Source organism: Sus scrofa, chromosome 18 (assembly GCF_000003025.6).
Source record: "Sus scrofa isolate TJ Tabasco breed Duroc chromosome 18, Sscrofa11.1, whole genome shotgun sequence".
Classification (NCBI taxonomy): Eukaryota; Metazoa; Chordata; class Mammalia; order Artiodactyla; family Suidae; genus Sus; species Sus scrofa.
Window position 1 is genome coordinate 12,337,757 of NC_010460.4, and position 8,682 is coordinate 12,346,438.

At 38.4% G+C, this 8,682-nt stretch overlaps 1 long non-coding RNA gene across 1 annotated transcript in view; it reads right to left on the minus strand.

The window, feature by feature from the left end:
* LOC110257606 overlaps positions 1-8,349 on the minus strand; it is a 45,878-nt gene extending 37,529 nt beyond the window's left edge. Inside the window, exon 1 of the long non-coding RNA XR_002340464.1 lies at positions 8,257-8,349. This is a non-coding gene — a long non-coding RNA (uncharacterized LOC110257606). The remainder of the gene's footprint in view (positions 1-8,256) is intronic.

Sequence of the window (8,682 nt, forward strand, 5' to 3'; positions counted from 1 at the left end):
AACCCGCAACCTCATGGTTCCTAGTGGGATTCATTTCCGCTGCACCACGACGGGAACTCCTTTCCAAGATTTATTTCTATTGCTATAAAATGGCAAATTTTTGTAATTCTTTGTGTGTGTGTGTTACACCTTCTCAGAGATTATACTTTGTGCTTTACACTCTGAGGACTGATTGAGTCTGTTTATAGAACTAGAAACAATAAGGAGTAGTGTGGGGGGGAGTCAATAGGATCAATAGATCCCTAAACTTATAAAATCATGAAATTATTCTGAAATTATATCAGAATAAGCCATTACATGGTCTTTAGACAAGAGGACTAACTCCTCTTATTGGACTTAAAAGGCTGCTTTTATGAGTAAAGAACCTTCTTAAGATCTGTTTCTTGAGAACCACTTCCAACAGCAATTTCTAAAGTCAGGGTTTTATCGGAGAAGCTCTTCTTATAAGTGATACAGAACAAGAGATTTAGTATGAACACTAGGCCATACTCAACTGGTATCTATGGACAAATCTATGCAAATCTTGCCCCTGAAGCTGGATTGGGCTTGAAGTCTTTATGAAGCCAGAGCAGAGAAAACTGTAGCTTGTGGAAATAAACCAGAATCCAGAAAGACAAACTGGAACCAGAGTCTGTTTCTGACCTACCAGGATGATGCTGAAGGCCTGTAGAAAAAACTGGAGACTTTTATAAAGAAGCTGCTTATGCACGTAGTAGGCCAGGACTTGAGAAACAAAAGGAGAAGATCTGATGGGAGTAGGGGGCTGCATTGGATGCTGCCATATGCCAACAACTGAATTAGCAGATGAAACTTCACAAATGGGTGCCACATTGCCCAGAGTCCTACACCCACCATCGAATTGACCCTGAGTCCTACACCCACCATCGCATTGCCCTGAGGTCTACACCCACCATCACACCATTTGAGCATAAGAATGGCTGCGTCTTCTGTTCCACACTCTAAATCTCATGTTCATTTCTCTTTTGACCAAGGATGACCTATAAATTCAAGAACTTTTTGTTAAACAACTCTTGAATAAAAGGATACAGATGTCAGCAATTTAATTTTTTTGAAAAATAATGGTAATGAAAATCAGATACTGAATACATGTATTTATACTTTGAAAGCAATACTCAAAGGAAAATGCACAGCATTTAGCATTTTACAGCAGTAAAATTTTTAAAAATTAAAATATTATAATTTTTAAAAATTAAATATTAATATTAAATAAATATTAATTTAATTTAAATTTAAATTTAATTTAAAATTTTATTTTAAAATTTTAATTTTAAATTTAATTTTAATTTAAAATTAAATTTAATATTAAATAAATATTAATGTTAATTAAATATTAAATTAAATATTAATTTAAAAATTATTTACAGCCATTTTAACTTTTCCAGGACTTATAAATGATGTTATTAGATTAAACTGATTGGAATCATAAAAGGAACAGTGTGGCAATGTTTGTTTATTGTTTCTCATAAAGTTTATAAATTAATTTAAAAAATCAAAGACACACATAAGGGAAAAAGGGAGCAAAAACTCTCTTTTGCTCTAAAAATATATGTACAGACTTCACAGACTACATTCATGTTATTTTTGTATAATTATAATAAATATATAAATAAAAGCATGAAAAAATATATTATTTAAATCATTATTATAAAAGGTAGATATGAGCAATAAAAAAACCAAAAAAGCCAAAAGAAGGAAACATTAAAGACAGAAAAATGAGAAGAGAACAGAAAATCTTTAAATAGAATTAATAAATCAAAATCCTGGAAGGTGAAAAAGAAGAAACAGAGACAAAGCACTAGCTAGTAATCAAACGGGAAAATGGAGAAAGCACAAATTTACAAAATAAGAAATGACAAAGGGGAGAAAATCAAGTTCCATCATGGCTCAATCAGGCAACAACTATAAGGCCTGGCCAAAGCATTAAATATTATTACTTGAAAGCACTTGAAAGAGGATATAAGCACAGAGATTTGGGAGGAAAGCCAACACTCGACAGATGAAAAAGGCATAGGGTAAGTTTCCCACTTAGTATGGTTTTCAGCCTTCGAAAGCTCGTGGTCTTCAGCACACATTATGGCAAAATCTCTGCTGGGAAATCTACATTCATTTTATGTCTAGAGAGTTCAGGGAGGCCACAGCCAATGGACTATGAGGGAGGAATTTTAGAGAGGAAGGAACCAGAGAGAGGCCATCCCAAGATTTGTGGAAATCTCTGCCCAAATCTCAGGCTGACACTTGGGTCCATATGTACGTATATATGTATGTATGTATGTGTATATATATATATATATATATATCATTACATCAGGTAGACTCAAAGCAGCCCACCAAAATAAAAACAAAAACAAACCAACCAACCAAAGAACTATAATGTAACGTCAGGTGCCACCCAAGTGCTGGCAGTTTAAATCCAAGAAGGTCAGTTGGTTGGCTGTTAAAGTTAAAAACAAAACAAAATGCATCATTGGAAGACTGTAACAGAATCCAGTCACAATATTCATAATACCCAGGAAAAAAAATTTATAATTATTTGATACTAAAATAATGGGGGGAAAAGTATGACTCATTGTCAAAACAAAAGACCACTGACAGAGAATAATAGCAAAGTGACCCAGATTTTGGAATTAGAAACAGGCAGATTTTAAAGCAGTAATATTGAAACTCATGGTTATTATTTTTTTTAATGCTTGAAATGAAATAGAATGAGGAAAATAGTCAAAAATAATGGAAATTAATGGAGTATGGAATTAATGGCAAATGGAGATAACATGGCAGAAAGACAATGCATGGAAGACCAATAAAAGTTGGGGGGAAAACACTGAAAACAAATAACAGCCTCAAGAACTTGGGGGGCGATGTCAAAAGGTCTAACATACATAAGGTCTAACATACATAAGGTCTGGACTTAAAGTTTCAGAAAGAGGAGGAGGAGGAAAAATTTTTAATGGCTGTAAAATCCTCAAATTTAGTGAGAGACAAATTTAATTTTTGAGGTTTTCTGATGTTCTGATTTTAAGGCTGAGTGAATGCCAATTAGAATGAAGAGGAAGAAAACCACTGCTCAGCACATTATGGTAAAACTAGTGGAACCCAGTGACAGAAGGAAAACCTTGATACCAGCTGGAGGAAAAGAACAGGTTACATCCAGAAGAACAGCTATCCAAATGGCAGTATGAATCAATAACATTAAAAAATCTGAGTCTTTGGAGTTCCTGCTATGGTGCAATGGCATCAGTGACATCTCTGCAGCACTGGGATGCGGGTTTGATGCTCAGCCCAGCACAATGGATGAAGGGTTCGCTGTTGCTGCAGCTGCTGAGTAGGTAGCAACTGTGGCTTGGATCTGATCCCTGGCCTGGGAACTCCATGATACCAAAAAAGGAAAAAAAAAAAAAAAAATCTGAGTCCCTCTTGGTGCTAGTGTAAATGCATTGCCTGTATCACAGCGATAAAATTCCACTGTCTTTACCTTGGTCAGGCAAAGCCCAAATAATGTGTGAAGTTCTTGGCACCAGTTTGAGGAGGTATTTCTTTTACTTTGTCTAAAGTTTTGAGTTTATAAAAGTGACATAGAGTACGGGGAAGTCATGACCTGGCTTTTAAGCAGCAATATTCAGACTTCTTTCTCTACTATCCCGAATCAAAAAATGGAAGGACAGAGAGAGAGAGAGACTATTGGGCACTAACAAGAATGTGAGTTTGTTGGAGGGGTTGCCGTGTGGGTCAGTGAAGCTCAGACAGGCTGAGTAGATGAGGGAGGCTCCTCTTGCATTCTCAGGGTGGAATAATACCTGCAGGTGCTTCACAGGGATGGGATGGGCTTGAAAATCTCCCGACTCATCCCCACAGGAAGTCCTTTGCTTAGACAGTCATTCCCAGCAACTAGTCGCCCGGACCCAGGGCGAGGACACGACTTCCCTGTGTATGCCCTGGTCCCGCCTACTCATCGTTTCTGTTTTCTATCTCCGTCCCCCACTGGTCAATTGTTTATTAGCATAGATGACATTTTTCTGGATACAGCCTTGCCATCCACTTACACTTTAACAGAACGTTTCTGGCTAATATTCTGTGGCCTACTATCTTTGGTGCTATCTTACTTTCTCTGTAAGATAGGTATTCTTTACCCCTCAATTTGTAAAACGTATCTATTTAGCTATCTATTTATCTATCTATCTTTAAGAAGGTTGAATTTTCGTTCTAGAGGTTACCATTCTATATTTTTAATACCTTTATTTCTGGTTTTTTTTTTTTGATAATCACTGTTTTTAAGGATTGCATGTCTGATTTTAGACGATTTATGCTGACTTTAAATGGGACTATGAACATCTTAGTCTGTTACCATAACTGTGTTACAGTTTTCTTTTGTTTCATGTTTGGTATTTTTTTTTTTTCTTTTTTGTTATTTTGAGAGTTTCCCCCACCCCTCCAGTGGGTGTGTGTTGGCTCTTTGTTTTCCGATTTTTTTTTTTTTTTTTGTCTTTTTGCCTTTTCGAGGGGCGCTCCCGTGGCATGTGGAGGTTCCCAGGCCAGGGGTCTAATCGGAGCTGTAGCCGCCCAGCCTACGCCAGAGCCACAGCAATGCCGGATCCGAGTCGCGTCTGCAACCCACACCACAGCTCACGGCAACGCTGGATCGTCGACCCGCTGAGCAAGGCCAGGGATTGAACCCACAACCTCATTGTTCCCAGTCGGATTCATTAACCACTGCACCACGACAGGAACTCCTGATTATTTTTATTACAATTTAAGTATGGTTTATTTGTTCTTTTCTCTTTATTTTTCTGGAACTGGGTGCTTTTTAAAGATTCTAGTTTAATGGCACCAGCATCTTTTTGTTTAACAAAGTCCTGATTCTTTATGAATATTTTATTTTTGTGTTGGTGGGAAAGTGCTTGTATGTCCTTCAGTCATTTTGTAGTCTTGTTTTTCCACACACAAAACTTTTTTACTTCTTTTTGACTTTTCAGATTGGACATACTTTTAAGTCTCTTCCTTGTAAAATGTGTTCTGACCTACCAGTACATAAAAATATATTTTCAGCTTCAGTGTAGACTTACTCTTATTCATCTTACTTCCCTATTTCTCTTCCCTGCAGTAAAGTCAGCCTGCCTCTGACTGCCATAAGCCTTGTAGCAGTCTGAACATTCTTCTGATCCAATTATACTGAGGATTTTATTGTGTAGTTTTTGTTTTCATTTTCTTTTTATTGTTTTGGGATGAAATACTGGGAGGCAGCAGGGACCTAGGCAGCCACCAATGTCTTCAGGTACCCAGAAGTCTTAGATTAAAAAAAAAAAATCTTTACATTATAGTAAAGAAATTGAAACTATAGAGTTAGGTTCCTGGGAAACTGCTCACAACAGTTTCATCAATCAATCAATAAAAAACCTTGTTTTATGTGTTACTGTTTATTTTATTTTATTTTTGCTTTGTAGGACTGCACCCGCAGCATATGGAGGTTCCCAGGCTAGGGGTCCAATCGGAGCTGTAGCCGCCAGCCTATGCCAGAGCCACAGCAACACGGGATCTGAGCCATGTCTGCAACCTACACCACAGCTCACGGCAACGCTGGATCCTTAACTCACTGAGCAAGGCCAGGGATCGAACCTGCAACCTCATGGTTCCTAGTCAGATTCGTTTTCCACTATGTCATGACAGGAACTCCTATGTGTGTTACTGTTTAAAGGCACCGTATTTAACATAGATTGTTGGTTCTTTGATGTTGAGCTCATGGTCAACAGCACTGTAACTCATGCTTGAACTAAGTGTATCTAACACATGTATTTTCTCCATAAGACACATCCCAGATCCTTGTGCATCAGAACACTAGACAGCGTTGCATTATAAATGCTTGTGTGTCCTTCAGTCATATAAAAATCACCAACAAAAGGCACAAAACTGTGAAAAAATCACACTAAATAGACTGTTCAAAGGACATTTGTTCTTGGTATGAGAGCTGAAATATGAAGGCAGAGGGTCATTTTGTTACCCTCAGCTGGGGACCTGCCAGTGAGACACTCCAATTTTCCGCCACACTGCATGCGTGTCTGCGATTGACCATGCAGATGCTGCGATTATTTATGTGAGGGTTATAGATAAATTTTAGCAAGTAGGCAAATTCACAAGTGTAGAATCCACTAGTAATGAGGATCATTATATATGTGCATAGTTTGCCATATAAACTAGAAGTCTTTGAGCAAGAGAAAATTAGTTCTCACCTAAATTATTTTTTTGAATCTTATTAAGTATATTTTCTTTTTGGTCTTGAGCTGTGGTCTTTAAATCTAACCACAAATTGTGATTACCTAGACAGCAAAACAAGCCAATATTCAAACAAGAAAAAAAAAGGGGGGGGATATCAGGACCTATCTGGGAACAAGTGTTTCAGAACAGCATGGCTTTAGGCCAGTTTTGGTCATGCAATTTTGTTACCTGAGAACCATTAGTCTAGAGTAAATGGGATTTTGTATCATTCAGGGATGTTGGGTGGGCATAGTAATTGTGAAAACACTTAACTATATTAGCACACACTTCAACCAGTAAAGTAGATATAAACCCATGATAAGAGTCAAAGAACCTTGCCCCATCTATCTCTACTGTATGTTCAAAAGGAAAATGTAATCTCAGGAAACATGAGTTCCATGCGTTTGCTTTGTTCTCGCCCAGTTCACAAATCAGTGTTAGAAGAATGGGTACAATATGCAGGCTGGTCCCTGGAATAACTGATGCCCTTTCAATGACATGCACATGGTGAAGGGAGTCTCAGACCTCACAGTGACTTGAGGTGTGGGGATATAAATCTTTCCATTGCTACTATCCAGCTCTTCCTGCTGTGTTCCACTCTTTTATTTTTTGACTGCCCCTGTGGCATGCACCAGTTCCCATTCCAGGGATCAAGCCCATGCCAGAACAGTGACAGTATGGGATCCTTAACCTGCTGCACCACCAGGGAACTCCAAGGTTCCATTCTTATCTAGGGGTCACCTACTGCGGTCCAGGGCTGAATATATTTACCTCTTCTTGCCAAGGTGCCTGGGCTAGTCTGAATTATGTAGTTTTTCTCTTCTTGAGGCGGAAGAGTACTGACATAAGAATGGGCGTATAAAAAGAGAAGGCTGAGGGAATGGAGAAACTTTCATTGACTTAAAAACTTCATCATTAAAGTTGTGTGATAGGTAGATATTGTAAAGTGGTATTTGTTACCATGGTTCATACAATTTGGAAGTAATTTGTTTCTGAAAAATATATGCACACAATGATGAGAAGTTCTCTTTCATTTTTTGGTGGGGTCAATTCAATTATTTCACAAGGTAAGGGGCATTTGCTCTGAGCCTTGGTGCAAGCCCATGTTGGATGGTTAAGACATTTCATTTTTTGTCATGGCAAGTAAAATTATTTTCTTTGTACTATTCTTCAATGGTTGTGCGAATAGTGCCACTAGACAACTTGTATTAATATCACAGATTCTTCAAGTCTTGTGTGACTTTCAACTTAATCTCAGTAAACCTAAATTTTCCTACCAGCAAAATAGTGACATTACTATAACTCTCTCAAAAAGTTACAGTGAAACTAGTAAATGGTCAAAAGTACACTAACTACACAACTTGATCCTGTAGGATGCCCCAAATTAATGCATTTTACTTTTTTAGAGGCTTTTGTTTCCTCTGAAGAAAGCGTATGCAGCTCAAGCAAATCTCGGTGTGCTTCGAAATGTAGGAAAGTTGTATTTAAGTAACGGAGGGGAGGGCCGATGGCTCTCCAGTTTAAAACACATCAGCATATGCAATTTTACAATCACGTTTAGGATAACAAAGTAGTAAGCAGAAATTCTGTGGGGGGTTGTTTGTTTGTCTGTTTGTTTTAAGGGCTGCACTTGTGGCGTATGGAAGTTCCCAGGCTAGGGGTCGAAGCAACGCCAGATCTGAGCTACGTCTGCCACCTACACCACAGCTCACAGCAATGCCAGATCCTTAACCCACTGAGTGGGGCCAGGGATTAAACCCACATCTTCATGGATACTAGTCGGGTTTGTTTCTGCTGAGACACAACAGGAACTCCAGAAATTCTGTATAATTTTGATAGTTGTAAATCAACCTCTTAGACATTAGGGTCAACTGGCTGGTTTTCCAGTGACGGTCTGATCATATAACTAAAGACGCCCTACTCTGAAATACCACAACCACCCTGGAGTAGCACTGAAGGCAGCAACCCTCAGTTCATGCTTGTTCAACTCACTTTCTCTGCAGCTCTCCTATCATCATGTCTCTTTCACATCATTTTCTTCAGGCAGCACCATATTCTACCTGGAAGTCACTCCCTCCTCGCAGGTACAGGAACTGGAGAAGAGGGAAGAAGAAAGAAAACAAATAGAGGACAGTTCAACTTCAGTGCATCCGTATTCTTAGAATCAATCTCTGCAGAGAGGATCAGAAATCAATCAGAAAACTGCTCCTGTATAATTCTGATAAAGAGTTATGATCCAGAAACTCTTGTTTGGGACTGCTGTAAAGTGAATCCATACCATACCATACCATACAGAGGCTTCCAACACTTCCTGAGAATTCAGATTCTGGAGTAGATCTGATAACGTGCTGAAGAAGTTAGAGGTTTCCTAAGGAAATATTTCAGAGGAATATAGGACCTCTCAGTACTTAGCAAGCA